The sequence below is a fragment of the Canis lupus genome, chromosome 16 (genome assembly GCF_011100685.1).
Source record: "Canis lupus familiaris isolate Mischka breed German Shepherd chromosome 16, alternate assembly UU_Cfam_GSD_1.0, whole genome shotgun sequence".
Lineage (NCBI taxonomy): Eukaryota > Metazoa > Chordata > Mammalia > Carnivora > Canidae > Canis > Canis lupus.
Genome location: NC_049237.1, coordinates 47,703,502 through 47,725,616, shown reverse-complemented (window position 1 = coordinate 47,725,616; position 22,115 = coordinate 47,703,502).

Genomic DNA, 22,115 nt, shown 5'->3' with positions numbered 1-22,115 from the left:
AAAGAAATAGTAACAAGTGTTGGCAAAGATATGGAGAAACTGGAGCCCTCATACAACAGCTGGCAGGAACGTAAAATGGAACACAGTCTGGCAGATCCTCAAAAATATAAGCCTAAAGTTACCATATGACCCAGCAATTCTACTCCTAGGTACAGTAGGAGGTTTCCATTAACCACATTCTAGTTACCCAACATCAATAGAAGGACATGATCCTCCTTCTGACTAGGCATCAGGATGTGAATACTACCCTAATGCTAGGTCACAATACCTACATCATTCACCTCACTTCATCTTGTCATGTAAGCATTTTATCATCTTATGTCATCACAAAAAAAAGGGTGAGTACAGGATGTTACGATATATTGAGAGCAGAACGAGAAGCCACATTCAAATAACTTTTATTACAGCATGTTCCTATAATTGTTCTGTTTTATTATTAGTTGTAGGTATGTATGTATAGGAAAAAAGGTAGCATATATAGAGTTTGGTACTATCCATGGTTTCAGCCATCCCATGGGGGTCCTGAAACAAATCTCAGGTGGGTAAGGGGCGGGACTACTGTATATACTGTCTATATCCAAGAGAACTGAAAGCATATGTTCACACAAAAACTTATACACAGATGTTCATAGCAGCATTATAATAATATCCAAAAAGTTTTAACAACCCAATATCTATCAATTGGTGAATAGATTAATAAAATGTGATATATCCATACAATGGAATATTATTCAGGAATAAAAAGAAATAAAGTAGGACACATGCTATGACATGGATAAACTTTGAAAACATTATGCTCAGTGAAAGATATAAATCACAAAGGATCACATATTAAACGATTCTATTTAACTGAAACATCCAGAATAGTCAAATCCATTGAGACACAAAGTAGATCGGTGTCTGGGTTTGGGATGGGGAGTGCCAGGGAATAGGGAATAGGGAGTGATGGCTATATGTGGTTTCTTTTGGGGTGATAAAACGTTCCAAAATTATTTAGTGATGATTGCACAACTCTATGTATTTATGAAAAACCACTAATCATATACTTTAAATGGGTGAATTATATGGACTATGAAATATATTTTAATTATTGTAAAAAACAAATAATAACCAGCTTTTTTAGTACGAGTTGCTTTAAAGACATGAAACATTCCACTCATCTTATAGAATCTTAGGGAATCAGAGAATGTCGAAGACAGAATAGATTTTGTTTTTAGTCATCTGGTCTTTTTATCTCATTATTGTCCTTCTCATCTTCTTTATCCATTTCCCAAACTTTAATTTAAATTAACAGGACTGCCCATTTATTAACTAACAATGGAAAATGAATTTACTAATGTACCTGGTGTGAATAGATCCACCAAAAATATCAAATCAGATTAGAAGGTTGTTTAATGAGTAAAGGTTTAGAATAAATGATATTAGATCAACCCATTTGAAAGAAGAATAGAGAACATAAAATCTCCTAAGGCATAGAACAATGACTTATATTTTTAATTTTATGACCAGTTAAAAAAAAAGTCAGAAGACAACAAGGAGGGGCTTTGGGCAGGAGGTACCAGAGACCCAGGAAAGCCTAGGGTTATTTGAATTTTGAGACCCAGTGTTAGGCCGAAAATACCCCTTAAAATGTAATCAAGTCAGGGTGGAAGGAACACATATCTGTGAAGAACAGCTCTCTTGAATTTCTAGTCAGAGGTAGTAACTAAAGGAAAGAGATTGTCCTACTAAATGACTCAATCTAGTGATCGATAACCTATGACCATAAGCATTTAAATTACAGAAGGGGGAATTTGAAATACAGAATATCAAATACTAAGACCTATGTCATGACTTCAAAATGCGGAGGGATTGCATGGATAAAAATAGACCTTAGGTCATTAATCAAAACACCAGCTGATTCAGAGGGAAAAATAAACAGGCAGAAGGTTCCATGCAGGCCCTTTCTGATTTAGGCGGCACTGGTGTTCCAATGACGCTCGAGTGGCAGCGGGATGAGGTACAAAGTGATTCTAAAGAGAAATAAGTCCTCCCAAAAGGGAACCCAAAACAAAACAAAACAAAAGATGGGAGGAAGGTGGCTCTTCACTCATTTTGAATGGTTTATCACATAGAGGTCTCCCGTCTTGGATTTGACCTTGGATCAGGAGTCAAACATTGCTCAGAAAATGGAGATTCCTGAAAGATGGTTGGAGTGCCAGCTACTTCAAAGAAGCACTTCCAAATGCTGCAATTTCCATTACAGAAACACAAGAAAAAACAAGAGCTATGGAGAAAGACACTCACTGGCAATAGTCTTTTTGGTTTTTGTTTGTTTGTTTGTTTGTTTACAGTGCTATTACGACACCATCCACTCTATTCCCTATGCTGTACCTTTGATCCCTGTAACTTATTCATCCCCTAACTGGAACCATATACTCCCCACTCCCCTTCACTCACTAGCAATATTCTTTTTTTTTCTATTTTTTTTTTTACAAAAATATTTATTTATTTATTTATTTATTTATTTATTTATTTATTTATTTTAGAGAGAAAGGGGTGGGGTGGGGTAGTATAGAGGGAGAGAGAGAGAGAGAGAGAGAGAGAGAGAGGGAGAGAGAATCTCAAGCAGACTCCCCACTGAGCGTGGAGCCCATCTCCGAGCTGGATCTCACCACCCTGAGATCATGACCTGAGCTGAAATCAAGAGTCAGACATTCAACCTACTGAGCCACCCAGGTGTCCTACTAGCAACATTCTTAATTTGTGACCCTTTAAGATTATGCTCCAATGATTGAAAAGCCCCATCGTGCTTTTGTAAGTGAAGGCCTATAATGCTTTGTACATGTCCTAAAGGCATAAGTGAAGTTAAATTTAAGGCCCCAAATTCCCACCCCTTTTTTTTTCTGTGGACTCCATGAGCCAATTTGTTCAAATCTCTTCCCTTGGTTTGGCTGAAGGCCTGGGATGGAGAACCTCTTCTGTCTCTCCTGCAAGCTGGTGGGAGACCACTTCGTGCAGCTTCCGAAAGGCCCCTGTCAAGTCACTGGAGACTCCATTTAAATTTAACACGCTGCAATGAATTCTCCCAAAAGCTTGTGCCTGGCAGTTTAGACGGTGTTATGTAAGAAGATGGTGCTCAATTTGGTGGCGGATCAATTTACAGTTGAGTTAGCATGTTTTCGCATGAGCCTTGAACCTTGCAGATCCCCCAGCTCTCAGCTGGGTTTCTTAGCTTCTTTCCCGGCTCCTGGCCACCCCCAAGCGTCACCTAAGCCCGGTGCTCTACCAGCTTTCCTCAGACCCTCACTTCGGAATTTGACAACACATCCGGAGAGAGCACTAGTGAAGTTCCAGATCAGGAGAAGCAGGCTGTTTATAACCTTGCCCTTCTTATCGTCACCTTCAGTATTGCGGGCATGGTCTTCCCCTAAAGGTATTGATCGAACTGACCCAGTTGTCAGTGCAGACTCTTCATTTTAGGGAGTCAAATGATAATTTATAATAAGCCATTAATACTTTAAAACCCAAATAAGATAAATTTTATATCTTTTTTTGATTTGATGTACATATCATACAATCCATGCATTTAAAGCCTATGATTCAGTGTTCTTTTTTGTATGTTCATCAGGTGGTGCAGCCATCACCATAATCTGATTTTAGAATGTTTTCATACTTTCTAGAAGGAAGCTTGTGCTCATTAGATGTTGCTCCTTACTCCCTCACCCCACCCCCACTCCCTCACTCAAACCCCCAGCAACCATAAATCTACTTTCTAACTATTGATTTGCCAGTTCTGGACCTTTCTTTCTTTCTTTTCTTTTCTTTCTTTCTTTCTTTCTTTCTTTCTTTCTTTCTTTCTTTCTTTCTTTTGATTTTATTTATTGATTCATGAGAGACAGAGAGAGAGAGGCAGAGACAGGGAGAAGCAGGCTCCTTGCGGGGAGCCCAGTGTGGGACTCGATCCCAGGACCCCGGGATCATACCCTGAGCCAAAGGCAGATGCCCAATCACTGAGCCACCCAGGCGTCCCCTTTTCTGGACATTTCATATGGAATCATAGTATATGTGATTTTTTGTGACTGACTTCGTTCACCGCATGTAACATTTTCAAGGTTCATCCACCCTGTATTGGATTGGATGGATCAGTATTTCATTTATTTTTATTGCCAAATGATACCACTCCATTGTATGAATATACACATTTTCATATCCATTTGCCAGCTGGTGGACACTCACTACAAAAAGCTTATATAAGAAAAAGCAGTGGCTCTTATATAACCATGAGACCTTATCTTGGTGGTCTGCTGCTCATGTTCTGCAAGAATTTCTAAATTCTAGTTGAAGTGTGATTTACCTGGAAGGCTGGCTAGGAATTGTGACACCGAAAATGAATTACAGCATGGGTAGTGTTTTATTCAGATCTTTCTGGATTAGTAGAGCCTGTCCTCTGACGTTTGCACACCACCCTTCCAGCAATCTCTGGTCCGACGTTCCACAGCAGATGAGGGTGTCCTAAAGAGTGCTACCCTGGGTTTGACAAACACGTTAGTCATTCTGCAGCAATTTTTACATGGTGGTGCTTCAACATGGGTGTTCTAAGTTGCCAGGAACTTCCAGACGATCCAAACTAAATCCATTCTCTAGAGTCAAGCCTTTAGAATGGCTGCCCAGCTCTGAGTCTGATGAGGGGAGATTTGCGTGGAGCCTCAGGCTGCAGAGAGAGGCAGGGTCTGAATTGGGTCCTTCCAGAAGCGATGACTCACTGTCTACAAAGGACACTTTGGAGCTCATTTGCAAACATAACCTCAACCAATTTGTGCAGGGCCGTGTAGCTTACCTGCCAATAATCATTTTCATAAATGATGCTATTTCATTGCCTGAAGATTAGTAGTTACAATACTGGCTGTCGTGGCAACAGGAGCAGCTGAATAGCCACCATTCTAATCCCCAGGTGAGTGGCATCGGCTGCTGCATGAAAGGATTGGCCCCCTCAAAGCAGTTAGGGGCTGACTGGACTAATTTGAAGGACTTATGAATAAAATATAATAGCCTCAGCTATGGAGGGGGGGTGGGGGGTACGCAGCGCCTCTCAGACACAGGCAACGAATGCCCTGGAAACTCAAGCGTTCTGTTTTTATGCTTGCTCTGCTAATGACATGGTGACACCAAGCTGTCATGTCTGTTTACTCCACTGTAAATGCAGATGGTGTAATGATTGTCAGAACGGGGAACTGAAGTAATATATGTAAAAGTGCCTGAAATCTGGCAGGCGTTCCATAAACCATTAACTGGATCTGAGTGGAGCTACAGGAGTCCAATTTGGCTCATGCCGAACACCAGTAGAGCGTTCTCTATTTTACAAAACAATTCCTAAGTCCTGATTATTGCAACAGTTTCCAACAGAACAATTTCTGTGCAACGAACAATGTTTAGAGAGCCCCATGAATGTCACTAGAGGTTGATATGTATAGAACAGTCGGGTCACATCAGCGTGCTACTAGGGATATGGAATAAACAATGGGGACATAATAATTCCTGTTCTCAAGAAGCTTCTAGTCTCATGGGAGGCCAGGGTTACCCTTACTATGTACGAATTCTGGGCACATATGTTTTGCAAGTCCCTCATCTATATAAACAATTTGATTGGAAGACTCTATTACCAAATTTAGGGACCCACCTGAGGTATAGTGGTATATCAATGAAAAATTAGGATACTGGTTAGAGAGGAGGTATTGAAGCATGTGTTCATTGTCCGATCAGTGCATGCAAAGATTCTTCTTGGTTTTCAAGCACCATCCCTTTCTGTTCACACCCAGGAACCATCTCTGTGCTCTCTGTCGCCAGATGCCCCATTCCTGACCACACCGACATCTCCCACCATGAGGAAAGGTAGCAGCGTTGTTCACCCTCGCAATGCCAGGGCAGTATTTGTACATATTGAAAGAACATAGATCTTCTCGTCTCTGCGGTTCTCCATGCTGTGTATTTAGTGCTGGATGCATCGTTATTCATGACGCTGTATCATTCCCGGGCTGCCCATCAACACTGGCTTCCAATGACTCAGAGGTTGGTGCCATGCTTTTTTTTTTAATATTTTATTTATTTATTCATGAGAGACACACATAGAGAGAGAGGCAGAGACACAGGCAGAGGGAGAAGCAGGCTCCACGCAGGGAGTCCGACGTGGGACTCGATCCCGGGACCCCAGGATCACACCCTGGGCTGAAGGTAGTGCTAAACCGCTGAACCACCCGGGCTGCCCAGGTACCATGCTTTGTTAACCATCACCACCGATGCAGGTCTTTTGCAGACTAGGGAGGAAAATGTGAACAATAATTTCTTTTCTGAGCAAGTAAGCTTTTCTATTTGGAACGTTATAATTTAAACATAAAGCAACGCATAATCCGAGTATTTCTCCTCTTGATTCTTCAGGCGGCAATCCCTGCACTGTTAGAATGCGTTCTCTTCGAATGTTGTCTGCACCCCTACCTTCCAGAGGCTGCCACCAGCAGGGGGATAGAGGGGTGTGGGCAGGAAGAGAAGAGTGGTCCAATTAGTGTAAGGAATGCCACTCATTTCTGGCAAAACAGGCGGCATATTGATTGGAAGCAGGAGAGGACAGTGATCAGAAGGGTCCATTGGAGAGGAAGGGCCTGCTGGCATTGCGGAGTAATCGTCCTGAAGGTGCGTGGAGGAGGGAGGCACAGCCCCTTCTGGGGGGAGGACTGGCTGACATGTGTCAGGAGGAGCCTATGGAGAAGGAGGGGTGACTGTCCTAAGTGACAAGGCTGTAAAGGATGCCTGCACCATCCTCAGTGGCCCTCAGGTGCTATTGATGGGAGGTGGCGTCCCACTGGGACACGGGCAAGTGAAAGCCAGCACTGCCTTCCCAAGCTTGTGACTTGGTTGCACAGAAATGAAACCACATGACAAGTGGTCTTTCATGGCTGGCTTCTTTCACATAAACAGGTGTTTGCACGCTCTGCTGTCTCTGTCTTGCAATCCTTAATAATTTTATCTGTGAATTTGTGTCTTGTAAGTGAAGTCCGGTGGGACGATGGAGTATGCATGTGAGCAGCAGAAATATGCCAGGGTCCAGGCCCTGAGCTTTGATGTGATGGCTGGGGGTACACACACACACACACACACATACACGAGTGTGCCCTGGGCATAGTCTGGGCACTATCGGGGGCCTCCAAGGGGCCAGGCCCTGGGCCTTGATCACTTGCAGCAACAGCAGAAGCTGTGTAGGCCACAGCAGCAGCCACAGTCTGAGGAGGAGAGTGGTTCGGTGTGGGTGTCGTGCCAGGACCTGGGATGGGAGGTGGCCGGACCCTCTATCCCCAGAGCCCATTCCTGCATATGTGCACAAATATTAACTCTTCAGCCTGAGCATCAGGACAGGAACTGCGGGTGCTCAGGCAGGAAAGTATGTCAGTAAATTACTACAAAAGAAAAAGCATAAACATGGGAATTGCAATAAAGCATATCAGGAAGGTATTAGAATTCTCTAAGAGTTTCGGATCTCCTGTTTTTAAAACCACTAGAACAGCAAAGCAGAGCAAATATCCACAGGCTTGGAAATTAAATTTAAAGGTCATTGCTTTCAACTGAAAAGAACACTACTTTCAGAAGGAGCTTCAAGTGAACCAATTATTAATGAGGAAGAAAATTTTTAAATTAAATTTTCCTTGTAATTGAAGATACAATTATAGAATGCATAAACAAGTGTTTTAGCTGTATAAAAATCAGGAAGCCAATCTCAGACACCTCCATAAGGTAGTGGAAATGCCAGAGAAACCCTTTAAATGTTAGTGTGTAAATTTAATATTTAAAATTAAATTCAGATTTACACAAAATTGATTTGTATGAAGAGTTAAGTCTTTTTTTGAAAAAAAATATTCTGCGAGAATCATCTCTAGACCTGCTGAACTTTATATTTCAAAGTAGCTTATCAAAAATTTCTCCCAATATTGTCACAGACTGTAAATGCTCTTAGAGCTCTCAAAATGGAAAAATTACCAAAAATTATTGTGATCTTGCATTTGCCAAGAGTGCCTGAAGCTGCTTTTCGATTATATCGATTAAAAATGAAATGGCTAAAAGAATAATTTCTGATCGTTTAATCAGTGGATATACAAAAAAGCAAGTGAGAAAAATCTTAACGTTAAGTCAAGATTTGGCGTATTACATAAAATAACATCAGATGATGGAATGTTATTCAGCCCTGAAAATAAATGAGCCATTAAGGCATGAAAAGATATGGAAGAAACTTAAGTGCATATTTACTAAGTCAAAGAGGCTGATCTGAAAGGCCACATACATCCTGTGAACCTGAAACTGCCTAAAAAATAAATCCTCTTTAAAAGGGGAAAAATGGGAAGCGGTGCCTGGGTGGCTCAGTCGGTTAAGCATCTGCCTTCCACTCAGGTCATGATCTCAGAGTCCTGGGATCGAGCTCTGCATCAGGCTCCCTGGTCAGCGAGGAGTCTGCTTCTCCCTCTGCCTCTGCCCTGCTCCTGCTCGTGCTCTCTCTTTCTCTCAAATAAATCAATGAAAAATCTTAAAAAAAATAAAAGGCAGGAAAATGGGCAAGAGATCTAAACACTTCATGCAAGACCTCCAGATGGCAATAAGCCCATAAAGATGTGCCCCCTCCATCATGCATCACCAGGGAGACGCACATTAAAACAGCGGTGAGATACCCGCGCTGGCCCATCAGGACGGTGACGGCCCAGAATGCTGACACCGCCAGGAGCTTCACCTGGACCTGGACCTTCACTCACTTCTGGAGCTTCACCAGGAGATGCACCTGGACCTTCACTCACTGCTGGCGCAGGTGCAAAATGGTGCAACCACTTTGGAGACAGTTTGGCAGCTTCTCACAAAGCCAAACACTCTTGCCCCAGGATCCAGCAATCACATTTCTCGGTTTATGCTCCAAGGACTTGAGGATGCACGTCCACCCACCCACCAATCTGCACTTGGATGTTTATGCCACTTCATTCATAATTATTCAGAGTCACTCACGGTCATTGAGGTTTTCTCTCATATTATCTTCTAGGAGCTTTATAGTTGTACATTTTACATGTAGGTCTGAGCTCCGTTTTGAATTGATTTTTGTGAAGGGCGTAAGGTCTGTGTCTAGAGTTGGTTTTTGGCACATGGATGTCCCTTATTCCCCTGCTGTTTGTTGGAAGGACTATATTCTGACAATTTTCACCAGTTGTCTCGTTGCTTTTATAAAAGAAAGAATTTTCAGAGGTCTCACTCTGTTGTTTTTCTGAAGTCGACTCGCAGTAGAGAAGCGCTGCTTAAGACCTCATCATATGCGCCCCTAGTTCATGTTCATGTCAATGGTTTAATCATTTTGCATTAGGACAGTTCTGCTTTCCTGAAGCTTCCCATGAGACCTCTAGCCCTGTGCCTCTGGCAGCGCAGCTCAGCACATTTGCCACACGCATCTGTGAGCAAGCTCTTCGGGTTTCTTTTGGGATCATAGTTCTCAGAGCTGTAAAGCATCTTGGGGACAGCAGTCTGTCTTTAGGGGAGCAAAACAAATAAATAAAAAAGCAAAATGATCTCTCCGTAGCTTTAATTAATTTTGTTTCATTAGTTCTGCACTGTTCATGCTCCTTCCTGTCACATAATTATTTGTAAATTATAGTCATAACTGCTTCTTAATTTGTAGTAATTTTATCACTCAGAGGATAATTGTTAATTATTTTCCCTATGATTATCATAGAAGAAAAACAAGACTTCTAAAAACTGTGAAATTAAATTGGATGAGAATTTCAAACAGGCACATTCCCCTTTGCTCTGACATCCCAGATGGTGTCTGTGGTTTGTATTCATAGTTATGCAAAATGACAGATGTCAGGAGCAAATATTTTCAGCATATTAATAAGTGCAATGCACTGGCCACTTTTGTACTAGCAGGTATACCCCTGATAAAGGCGCCTTGGTGGCTCAGTCGGTTAAGCATCTGACTCTTGATCTCTGCTCAGGTCTTGGTCTCAGGGTCATGATTTCAGGTTCCACATTGGGCTTCATGCTGCATGTGGAGTCTAAAAAAAAAAAAAAGAACGTGGAGAACTCTCAGATACAGCAGGGAAAAATAAAAGGCTCACTCACTGTCTTTTTTTTTCAGGATTTTATTTATTTATTCATGAGAGACATGGAGCATGAGGCAGAGACACAGGCAGAGGGAGAAGCAAGCTCCATGCAGGGAGCCCGATGTGGGACTCGATCCTGGGACCCCAGGATCACGTCCTGAGCTGAAGGCAGATGCTCATCCACTGAGCCACCCAGGTGCCCCTTAGGCACTGTCTTTAATTAACTTAGTGTCTGGATCAGTAAATGGACAATCACAAAATTGAGGCAATGACTTCTACTCCCCAAAGATTTCCTGTGTGACTCTGGCTATGCTCCTTTTGGAATGAGAGAGGGTTTTGAATCAATAAGTGCACTAGGAAGTCTAATAATAAGGAGACAGTAACAACTTGTGCATTCAGCATTATAATCAGGGAATGAGATAGTGCATGTACTTTTCCAAATATCTGAAGTTCATTTCTTTAAGTTCTGAAATGTTGATTGTATCCAGTTTTAAGGAAATCCCAGGAAGGCTTATGGTGCAGGTGAGGCCTGAGAGCAGTTTGCTGGATAATTCTCTCTTACTTGGGAGGGTTGATCTCTTCCTGCTATCCAGGCCTTCAAGTGATTGGATGAGGCCCACCCACAGTGTGGAGAGCAATCTGCTTTATTCTACCAATTAAAATGTTACTCTCATCCAGAAACACCCTTGCAGAAACACCCAGAATAAGGTTGGACCTAATATCTGGGCACCGCATGGCCCAGTCAAGTTAACACATAAAATTAACCATCACAAAAATATATGAAACAGACGGGACAAAAATCCCAGTATTTACATTGTCCATAAATGGACTCTGTATTGTTGTGAAAGGAGATCCGCAGTGGCCCAGACGTCCCTTCCTCACGTGACCACTTCCAAGGACCCTGCCTCTCTTGGAGGCGATGTAGCATGCTACAGAGCCCTCCAGCCCACTTCTCTCCCACAGGGTGCGATTCAGTAAGAGGATTCAGAGTACTGCTCCTGCAAGTCCCTTCTGGAACGTGCTGTTGCGTGAGTTAGGCTTTCTCAGCATACAAGAGCAACGTTTCAGCTCCAGCACTTTGCTTTAACTCCTGCATCTCCCCTGCTCCCGGTTTCTAGTGGAATGGAAAACCAACATGAAAACCAACATGATTGGTTTTCACATAATTTGTGTCTCGGACGCATTGGACAATAACATTGATCTCACTTCATTCATTTTAGCTCCCTCTGCTGTTTCAGCAACATAGATCGTTAAAACATAAGTAAATAAACAACCCAAAAACCACACCACAGACACACAAGCTCACACAAAACCTCAGAACTCTTAAGGAGAGGAGAGGAACCGGAAACTGATTTGAGGACTGCGATGGTCTGAATGTGCCCTCGCCTCACATCCAGATGTTTGAATCCTAACCCCCAAGGTGCTGGTATGCGGAGGTGGGCCTTGGAGAGTGGTCAGGTCATGTGGGCAGGTGACCTCTGTCTTCACGATGAGATCAGTGCCTTTATAAACGAGGCCCAAGAGAGACCCCTCCCCGCTTCCACCGGGTGAAGACACAGTGGGTCCTCAAAGGCACCCAGTCTGACCGGAACCATGACCTTGGACTTCCAGCCTCTAGAACTATGAGAAGTAAATTTCCGTTGTCTATTAGCCCCTCAGCCTATGGGGCTTCTTTATTTTTATAGCCGTCCAGACGGACAAAGACAAAGATGGTAAGGAATATGCCTTAGATCTAGATTTTAAAAAGAAGCAATCTCCATATGAAAAAGTAAACAAGAAGTTACGGAATGTACTTTTTAAAAATAGCTACTTTTTTTCTCCCACTATTTCTTCCTTTTCATCGTAACTAAAAATTGTGTTAGCAGAATTCAATTTTGCCAATTTATGCATCATAATTTGTGTCTTGGAGTTATTTATTCTTCAACAAATATTACTGGAATTCCTTATGTACACAGTGTTGGCTGCCGAGGATACAGTGATGGGGAAGAGAATTGTTTTGACCATGCTCTTTTGTCTTATAAATCTTCAAAGCTTTGTTCCTAATTCTCTCTTTTGTCATGCCCAATCCCTGGATAATACGGGAAATCATTAATGAATAGTAATGCCATTTACTACAGATTTAGTTTTTAAAATAAGGCCCTTTAAAGGCACCCGAGTGGCTCAGTGGTTGAGCGTCTGCCTTTGGTTCAGGGTGTGATCCCGGGGTCCTGGGATCAAATCCCACATTGGGCTCCCCACAGGGAGGCTGCTTCTACCTCTGCCTGTGTCTCTGCCTCTCTTCTTTCTGTGTCTCTCATGAATAAATAAATTAAAATATTTTTTAAAATAAGGCCCTCTAAAAGTCTTGTCTTCAGCTGATCTTCAAATCCATCATTACAGCCAGTCATGAGCAGCTTGAGAGCACAGTTTTGGGCAAGGGACTTAAACTTTCTTTGCCTCCATTTCCCCGCAGTATAATTGAGATGATGATAAGAATGACACTACTTCAAATAGGATTGTTGGAAATAGTAAATGAGTGCACACATGTAAAAGTGCTTAGCCTAGGGATCCCTGGGTGGCGCAGCGGTTTGGTGCCTGCCTTTGGCCCAGGGCACGATCCTGGAGACCCGGGATCGAATCCCACGTCGGGCTCCCGGTGCATGGAGCCTGCTTCTCCCTCTGCCTGTGTCTCTGCGCCTCTCTCTCTCTCTGTGACTATCATAAATAAATAAAAATTAAAAAAAAAAAAAGTGCTTAGCCTAGTGCCTGACGTATAGAAAACACAAAATAGGGCAGCCCGAGTGGCTCGGCAGTTTGGCGCTGCCTTCAGCCCAGGGTGTGATCCTGGAGACCTGGGATCGAGTCTCACGTCAGGCTCCCTGCATGGAGCCTGCTTCTCCCTCTTCCTGTCTCTCTCTCTCTCCTCTCTCTCTCTCTCTCTCTCTGTCTTTCATGAATAAATAAATAAAATCTTTAAAAAAAAAAGAAATGTGAGTGGTTATTATCATTTGTGTGCAAATGAACTGAGCACCTACCAGGTCTTTGCTTTCCCTGTGAGCAAATATACAAACAAAGGTTTGCTAATAATGTATTGTTTCCACACGGTAGGAGTGCTGACAATACCGACTCCATCTTTGGCCTGCTAAGTTGCTGATGCCTTGATGCCTGCAACATGGTGCCCCTCAGGGCTACTGCCCGATGCAGGCCCCTTGGGGGTTAATGCACCCCCCCCCCCACCCACGGAACATGGAAAGGCCTGTTCAGATCCTTCCTAAACTTGTGTAGATAACAAAGAGAGAGAACATCGCTTCTTGCCCCGCCCCTCTGGTGCACACAGGGCGCCATGATGTCTGTTAAATATTAGACCCTTCGTCCTCACCGCAGTGACCTCTGCTCATCCCCTCGCTCTGGAAAATCTGTGGACTAAGGTCCAGACTTTGTGGAGAATGGCTGTGCCCACCTGATCCCCTGTAAGTCAGTCGCCCTGAATAAAACTGCGTAAACTGTATGGTGTCACCTGCTTTGTTTTTTGGCCTCAAAGTGCCTTCTCAGTTTGGAGGACACTCTACTGCTGTCCCTCTTCCACCTTTCAACACTATACTCCTTTCTCATTCAACAGCAAACTGTCTGAAAGCAAGTCTTCCCTTCATTGCCATCTCTAGCTCTTCCTGCTGGCCACCCCCGAATCCTCTGCACTGGATCTTGACTCTGGTTCTCTTCAGGATTTGTACTTCTCAGGGTCACTAATATCCCCACAGTCCAGTAAGATGTTTCCAAGGAGTGTCTCCTTCTTGAAGTCTTGGAAGCCTTTGGCCCCCCCTTGTGTGCTGTCCCTGTGGCTTTTCGGACCCCGTGGTGCAGAGTTCTCTAAGCTCTTGGAGCTTTTCTGTCTCCTTTGCCCTTTGTTTAGTTCCAAGTATGAAGATTCTTCAAAGTTCTCTACTCAATTAACTTCTCTTCTTTCCCTTTTGCTTCCTTGGGAGATGTTGTCCATCTCGCCAAGATCAACCATGACCACCGGGAGAAGAGTGACGGGGCTGAGAGCACCAACAACCCATTCTCCACATACCAACTGGGTATCCAACGACTCAATTCAAGCTAGTGTTAGTATCAGATTCCACAGATTTAAGGATTCGGTCCCAAAAGACTCTTCTCACCTCAGTTGCCAGTCACGGTTCCTGGCTACCCATACTTCTGACCAATCACTATTAACCAGGGGTTCTTAGGACCCCCTTTCTGGATTCAACAATTCGTTAGAACAGTTCACAGAACTCAGAAAAAAACACTTTCCTTAGGTCGACTGCTTTATTATAAGGGATACAACTCAGAACAGCAGACAGAGAGACATGCAGAAGGCAAGGTGTGGTGGTCGGGGGCCCCGAGTTTCTGGGCTGCCTCTGGTGTACCATCCTCCTAGCACCAGCCATGAAGCATAGCAAATCTTGTTATTTAAGAGTTTTTACAGAGCTTAGTCTCTAGCCACCCTGCCCTTCCTAGAGAGGTTAGTGGATGGGACCCAAAGTTCCAATTTCCTATTAACTTGGTCTTTGGTGGTCGGCCCCACCTGAGGCTTTGGAAGGGCTCTACCCTAAATCGCCACATTAGCATAAACTCAGATGTGGCCAAAAAGGGCTCATGATGAGTAATAAAAGATATCCCTATCACTCCGGAAATTTCAAGGGTTTCAGGAGCTCCGTGCCAGGAACCAGGAACAAAAGCCAAGTACATTTCTTATTACACCACATCTTTCGAGCCAGACTGCCTGGGTTGAACCCAGGCACCATGATTTGTGAGCCATGTGACTTGGATGCCTTAAGTAATCTCCATGTACTCCAGTTTGTTCATCTGTCCTGTGGGGGTAATAATAATAGAACCTAGCTTGTGGATCCGTTGTGAAGTTTAAATGACTTAACAAGAGCACTTAGAGCAATAGCTGATGCCCAGGAAGCAATCTGAATTGTTCAACTGCTATTCACTCCCAGGCTCACCCTATGGTAAGATCAAATTCTGAGTCCTCTGTTACCTACAGGTTTGATTCCAAAGGGCATTCAAGGCTAAGTATTTTGTAAAAGCATCAATGCTGTATTATTCACAGCACATAGTTTATTTATTTGACAGAGAGAGAGAGAGAGAGAGAGCACAAGCAGGGGGAGCTGCAGAGGGAGAGGGAGAAGCAGGTTTCCCACTGAGCAGGGAGCCCAACATGGGGCTGGATCCCAGGAATCTGGGATCATAACCTGAGCCGAAGGCAGACTGAGCCTGCCAGGCACCCCCAGAACATAGTTGGCTTTTTTTCCCCCAGCACATAGTTTTTTTTTGTTTCCTTTTAAAGATTTTATTTATTCATGAGAGACACACAGAGAGAGAGGCAGAGACATAGGCAGAGGGAGAAGTAGGCTCCAAGCAGGGAGCCCGATGTGGGACTCGATCCCGGGTCTCCTGGATCACGCCCTGGCTGAAGGCGGTGCTAAACCGCTAAGCCACCTGGGCTGCCCCCCAGCACATAGTTTTAATAAGCGTTAGACACCAGTGAGTTTGGTTAGCAGTGTCCTTTATTCAAATTGGGACCTTGGGGAGTGTTGGCTCTGTGTGTGTGTGTGTGTGTGTGTGTGTGTGTGTTTATGCAAATGAGTGAGTGACATTTAGAGAACTCCACCCCCTGGAATGCAAATATTTAGAAAAAGTACATCCATCCTTTCAGTTACACCTATCAGAGAAGTTTCAGACCATTACTCTTGATAAGAATGAAGCCAAACTGTCTTTCTAAATCAGAAATTGAGGAATAACTTTTGACTAAGATATTTTTAAAAATTACGGCAGAATTTGTTATAAAATGTTGATTCAAATCCAGGTATTACAGGGGAGGGTTCATCGTGTTGCATTAAAACCTTTGAATTCAAGGGTGCGCATGCCCTGATGCCTCCCAGGGCTATTACACAATTTTCATTGAAACAAGGATGAAGCGGGTTGATTCACTAAACCAATCATGAAATGACAGCATGCAATAAGTTTGAGGACAAATCCATACACCAAAGTCAGGTTGCAAAGCCAATTTACTCAATTATCTTTCCTTTGCAACTATTTCTGGGTGTGCGCTGCAGTCTTATCTATGAAGAATCATAGAATCTTTAAAAATCTGCCTGGAATTTGTTCCTCTGTGCCAACAAAATCTTATGCTTCCTCCAAGACTCAGTTCAAGTCACACCTATGACAAATCTTCTCCAACAATTTTATTTAGCATGGCCCCCCCATTCCTACTGGCTCATCACCACAATCACCCCGTGACTTTTTTGGGGGAAAAAAAAGTCCCAGGCCACACTTGTTGAGATTCCCATTGGGTAAATTTGATGTGGGACCCAGCAATCTACAATTTTATGTTTCCTAGGGGATTATGATTTTCAGACAGAATTAGAAGCCACTGGTCGATCTCAATGATCTGCTACTTGACCAAAGTGCAGTAGACGAGGTTTGGAACTATCCAGACTTCCTGAGACTGCCCTTTTCTGACAACTTCCCCCCTCTCCACAAGGGATAGGTCTAATAGTGCCTTGACTGCCCGTTAGGCCATAGTGATTTGTCCGAGGGAAAGCATCTGGTAGAAAATGGGCCAGATTTTTTTTTCTCTCACTTTATTTCAATTGAGAGACACTGAGACTGCCGGAGATGGAGCTGCAGGACCCAGAGGAGTGTGATGCCCAAGGTCCACAAGCCTACTACCAGGTCCCTGGGGCCGCCCAAGTTTTCACCTTTCCTGAGGCCCGCTGTGTTCTTTCAACTTCTTGACTTCTGCAGAACACTCTGTATTATTTTCCAAGGACTGCCATAATAAACTACCACCAGCTGAGTGGCTTCAAATGAGAAACATCTATTCTCTCACAGTTCTGAAGCCCAGAAGTTGAAAATCAGATGTCAGAAGGGGTGGTGTCTTCTGGAGGCTCCGAGGGAGAGACTATCCCCTGCATCTCCTTGCTTCTAGAGGCTACCAGCAATCCTTGGGGTTCCCTGGCACATAGGTGTGTCATTCCAATGTCTCCTTCTCCATGTCTCTGCACCTTCTCCTCTTAGGATACTGGCCACCAGATTTAGGGCCCACCCTAAATCCAGGGGGATTTCATCTCAAGATTTCGAATCAATTATACCTGTAAGCAAAGACCCTATTTCCAATTAATTCTGAGCTTCTGGGTGGACACAAATTTGGGCATGGAGGGGGCACTCTTCAACTCAAAACACACTCATTTGCTAAGAAGCCAAAGGCCACATGCTCGCAATCCCCAAGAAGGGAGAGGACTTCTCTTCTACACCATTTATATCAGTGCCATAGAAGAGCTCAGGGGTTGGCTTGGGTCACATGACCTCTTCTGGATGAGTCACTGTGTCAAGGGAGGTGGGCATTTTGATTGGCCAGCCTGGGCCACACATTCGCTTGCCCTGGAGAAAGAGGGTCCACATGATTGACAGCCTCACACTCAGGTGGAGCCCACTCACTCGGAATAGAGGGAAAGGTCCCAACAGGGAGAAATGCTGGATAGATTATATATCCGCCATATGACTCCAGCCTTACAACATCACTATTGTTCATTCCAAATTTGAAAGAAAAATAAAAATTTAAGTCAACACTTCCATCGTTCACAGAATTTGTAGCCAAGTGGCTCCAAATGCTCTTTCCAGAGGGTTGGCAAGTTTGAGAGTTCCCACTGCCTCTTAATTAAAGATCATTACAGAGGTGACATAAATCTTAGTCCCCAAGTTCCCAAGTGCAATATTATTTTATTCATAGAACAACTGTCTCTATCCAAAGAAATGACAGTTATTCACATTTACATGACACTTTGCACATTTATATAAATTATCAAAATTAATAAACACAATAACCCTGGGAGGTAGGCATGTATTATTATTATTTTTTAATTTATTTTTTATTGGTGTTCAATTTACTAACATACAGAATAACACCCAGTGCCCGTCACCCATTCACTCCCAACCCCCGCCCTCCTCCCCTTCTACCACCCCTAGTTCGTTTCCTAGAGTTAGCAGTCTTTACGTTCTGTCTCCCTTTCTGATATTTCCCACACATTTCTTCTCCCTTCCCTTATATTCCCTTTCACTATTATTTATATTCCCCAAATGAATGAGAACATATAATGTTTGTCCTTCACCGACTGACTTACTTCACTCAGCATAATACCCTCCAGTTCCATCCACGTTGAAGCAAATGGTGGGTATTTGTCATTTCTAATAGCTGAGTAATATTCCATTGTATACATAAACCACATCTTCTTTATCCATTCATCTTTCGTTGGACTCCGAGGCTCCTTCCACAGTTTGGCTATCGTGGCCATTGCTGCTATAAACATCGGGGTGCAGGTGTCCCGGCGTTTCATTGCATCTGTATCTTTGGGGTAAATCCCCAACAGTGCAATTGCTGGGTCGTAGGGCAGGTCTATTTTTAACTCTTTGAGGAACCTCCACACAGTTTTCCAGAGTGGCTGCACCAGTTCACATTCCCACCAACAGTGTAAGAGGGTTCCCTTTTCTCCGCATCCTCTCCAACATTTGTTGTTTCCTGCCTTGTTAATTTTCCCCATTCTCACTGGTGTGAGGTGGTATCTCATTGTAGTTTTCATTTGTATTTCCCTGATGGCAAGTGATGCAGAACATTTTCTCATATGCATGTTGGCCATGTCTATGTCTTCCTCTGTGAGATTTCTGTTCATGTCTTTTGCCCATTTCATGATTGGATTGTTTGTTTCTTTGGTGTTGAGTTTAATAAGTTCTTTATAGATCTTGGAAACTAGCCCTTTATCTGATATGTCATTTGCAAATATCTTCTCCCATTCTGCAGGTTGTCTTTGAGTTTTGTTGACTGTATCCTTTGCTGTGCAAAAGCTTCTTATCTTGATGAAGTCCCAATAGTTCATTTTTGCTTTTGTTTCTTTTGCCTTCGTGGATGTATCTTGCAAGAAGTTACTATGGCCGAGTTCAAAAAGGGTGTTGCCTGTGTTCTTCTCTAGGATTTTGATGGAATCTTGTCTCACATTTAGATCTTTCATCCATTTTGAGTTTATCTTTGTGTATGGTGAAAGAGAGTGGTCTAGTTTCATTCTTCTGCATGTGGATGTCCAATTTTCCCAGCACCATTTATTGAAGAGACTGTCTTTCTTCCAATGGATAGTCTTTCCTCCTTTATCGAATATTAGTTGCCCATAAAGTTCAGGGTCCACTTCTGGATTCTCTATTCTGTTTCACTGATCTATGTGTCTGTTTTTGTGCCAGTACCACACTGTCTTGATGACCACAGCTTTGTAGTACAACCTGAAATCTGGCATTGTGATGCCCCCAGATATGGTTTTCTTTTTTAAAATTCCCCGGGCTATTCGGGGTCTTTTCTGATTCCACACAAATCTTAAAATAATTTGTTCTAACTCTCTGAAGAAAGTCCATGGTATTTTGATAGGGATTGCATTAAACGTGTATATTGCCCTCGGTAACATTGACATTTTCACAATATTAATTCTGCCAATCCATGAGCATGGAATATTTTTCCATCTCTTTGTGTCTTCCTCAATTTCTTTCAGAAGTGTTCTATAGTTTTGAGGGTATAGATCCTTTACATCTTTGGTTAGGTTTATTCCTAGGTATCTTATGCTTTTGGGTGCAATTGTAAATGGGATTGACTCCTTAATTTCTCTTTCTTCAGTCTCATTGTTAGTGTATAAAAATGCCACTGACTTCTGGGCATTGATTTTGTATCCTGCCACGCTACCGAATTGCTGTATGAGTTCTAGCAATCTTGGGGTGGAGACTTTTGGGTTTTCTATGTAGAGTATCATGTCATCGGCGAAGAGGGAGAGTTTGACTTCTTCTTTGCCAATTTGAATGCCTTTAATGTCTTTTTGTTGTCTGATTGCTGAGGCTAGGACTTCCAGTACTATGTTGAACAGCAGTGGTGAGAGTGGACATCCCTGTCTTGTTCCTGATCTTAGGGGAAAGGCTCCTAGTGCTTCCCCACTGAGAATGATATTTGCTGTGGGCTTTTCATAGATGGCTTTTAAGATGTCGAGGAATGTTCCCTCTATCCCTACACTCTGAAGAGTTTTGATCAGGAATGGATGCTGTATTTTGTCAAATGCTTTCTCTGCATCCAATGAGAGGATCATATGGTTCTTGGTTTTTCTCTTGCTGATATGATGAATCACATTGATTGTTTTACGGGTGTTGAACCAGCCTTGTGTCCCAGGGATAAATCCTACTTGGTCATGGTGAATAATTTTCTTAATGTACTGTTGGATCCTATTGGCCAGTATCTTGTTGAGAATTTTTGCATCCATGTTCATCAGGGATATTGGTCTGTAATTCTCCTTTTTGGTGGGGTCTTTGTCTGGCTTTGGAATTAAGGTGATGCTGGCTTCATAGAACGAATTTGGAAGTACTCCATCTCTTTCTATCTTTCCAAACAGCTTTAGGAGAATAGGTATGATTTCTTCTTTAAACGTTTGATAAAATTCCCCTGGGAAGCCATCTGGCCCTGGACTCTTGTGTCTTGGGAGGTTTTTGATGACTGCTTCAATTTCCTCCCTGGTTATTGGCCGGTTCAGGTTTTCTATTTCTTCCTGTTCCAGTTTTGGTAGTTTGTGGCTTTCCAGGAATGCGTCCATTTCTTCTAGATTGCCTAATTTATTGGCGTATAGCTGTTCATAATATGTTTTTAAAATCGTTTGTATTTCCTTGGTGTTGGTAGTGATCTCTCCTTTCTCATTCATGATTTTATTAATTTGAGTCTTCTCTCTCTTCTTTTTAATAAGGCTGGCTAATGGTTTATCTATCTTATTAATTCTTTCAAAGAACCAACTCCTGGTTCTGTTGATCTGTTCCACAGTTCTTCTGGTCTCGATTTCGTTGAGTTCTGCTCGAATCTTTATTAACTCCCTTCTTCTCTTGGGTGTAGGATCTATTTGCTGTTTTTTCTCTAGCTCCTTTATGTGTAAGGTTAGCTTTTGTTTTTTTGTTTTTTTTAAATTTTTTTTTTCAATTTTCATTCATTTATGATAGAGAGAGAGAGAGAGAGAGGCAGAGACACAGGCAGAGGGAGAAGCAGGCTCCATGCACCGGGATGCCCGATGTGGGATTCGATCCCAGGTCTCCAGGATCGCGCCCTGGGCCAAAGGCAGGCGCCAAACCGCTGCGCCACCCAGGGATCCCTAAGGTTAGCTTTTGTATTTGAGTTCTTTCCAGTTTTTGAATGGATGCTTGTATTGCGATGTATTTCCCCCTTAGGACTGCTTTTGCTGCATCCCAAAGATTTTGAACGGTTGTATCTTCATTCTCATTAGTTTCCATGAATCTTTTTAATTCTTCCTTAATTTCCTGGTTGACCCTTTTATCTTTTAGCAGGATGGTCCTTAACCTCCATGTGTTTGAGGTCCTTCCAAACTTCTTGTTGTGATTTAGTTCTAATTTCAAGGCATTATGGTCCGAGAATATGCAGGGGACAATCCCAATCTTTTGGTATTGGTTCAGACCCGATTTGTGTCCCAATATGTGGTCTATTCTGGAGAAAGTTCCATGTGCGCTTGAGAAGAATGTGTATTCAGTTGAGTTTGGATGTAAAGTTCTGTAGATATCTGTGAAATCCATCTGGTCCAGTGTATCATTTAAAGCTCTCGTTTCTTTGGAGATGTTGTGCTTAGAAGACCTATCGAGTATAGAAAGAGCTAGATTGAAGTCACCAAGTATAAGTGTATTATTATCTAAGTATTTCTTCACTTTGGTTAATAATTGATTTATATATTTGGCAGCTCCCATATTCGGAGCATATATATTGAGGATTGTTAAGTCCTCTTGTTGAATAGATCCTTTAAGTATGATATAGTGTCCCTCTTCATCTCTCACTACAGTCTTTGGGGTAAATTTTAGTTTATCTGATATAAGGATGGCTACCCCTGCTTTCTTTTGAGGACCATTCGAATGGTAAATGGTTCTCCAACCTTTTATTTTCAGGCTGTAGGTGTCCTTCTGTCTAAAATGAGTCTCTTGTAGACA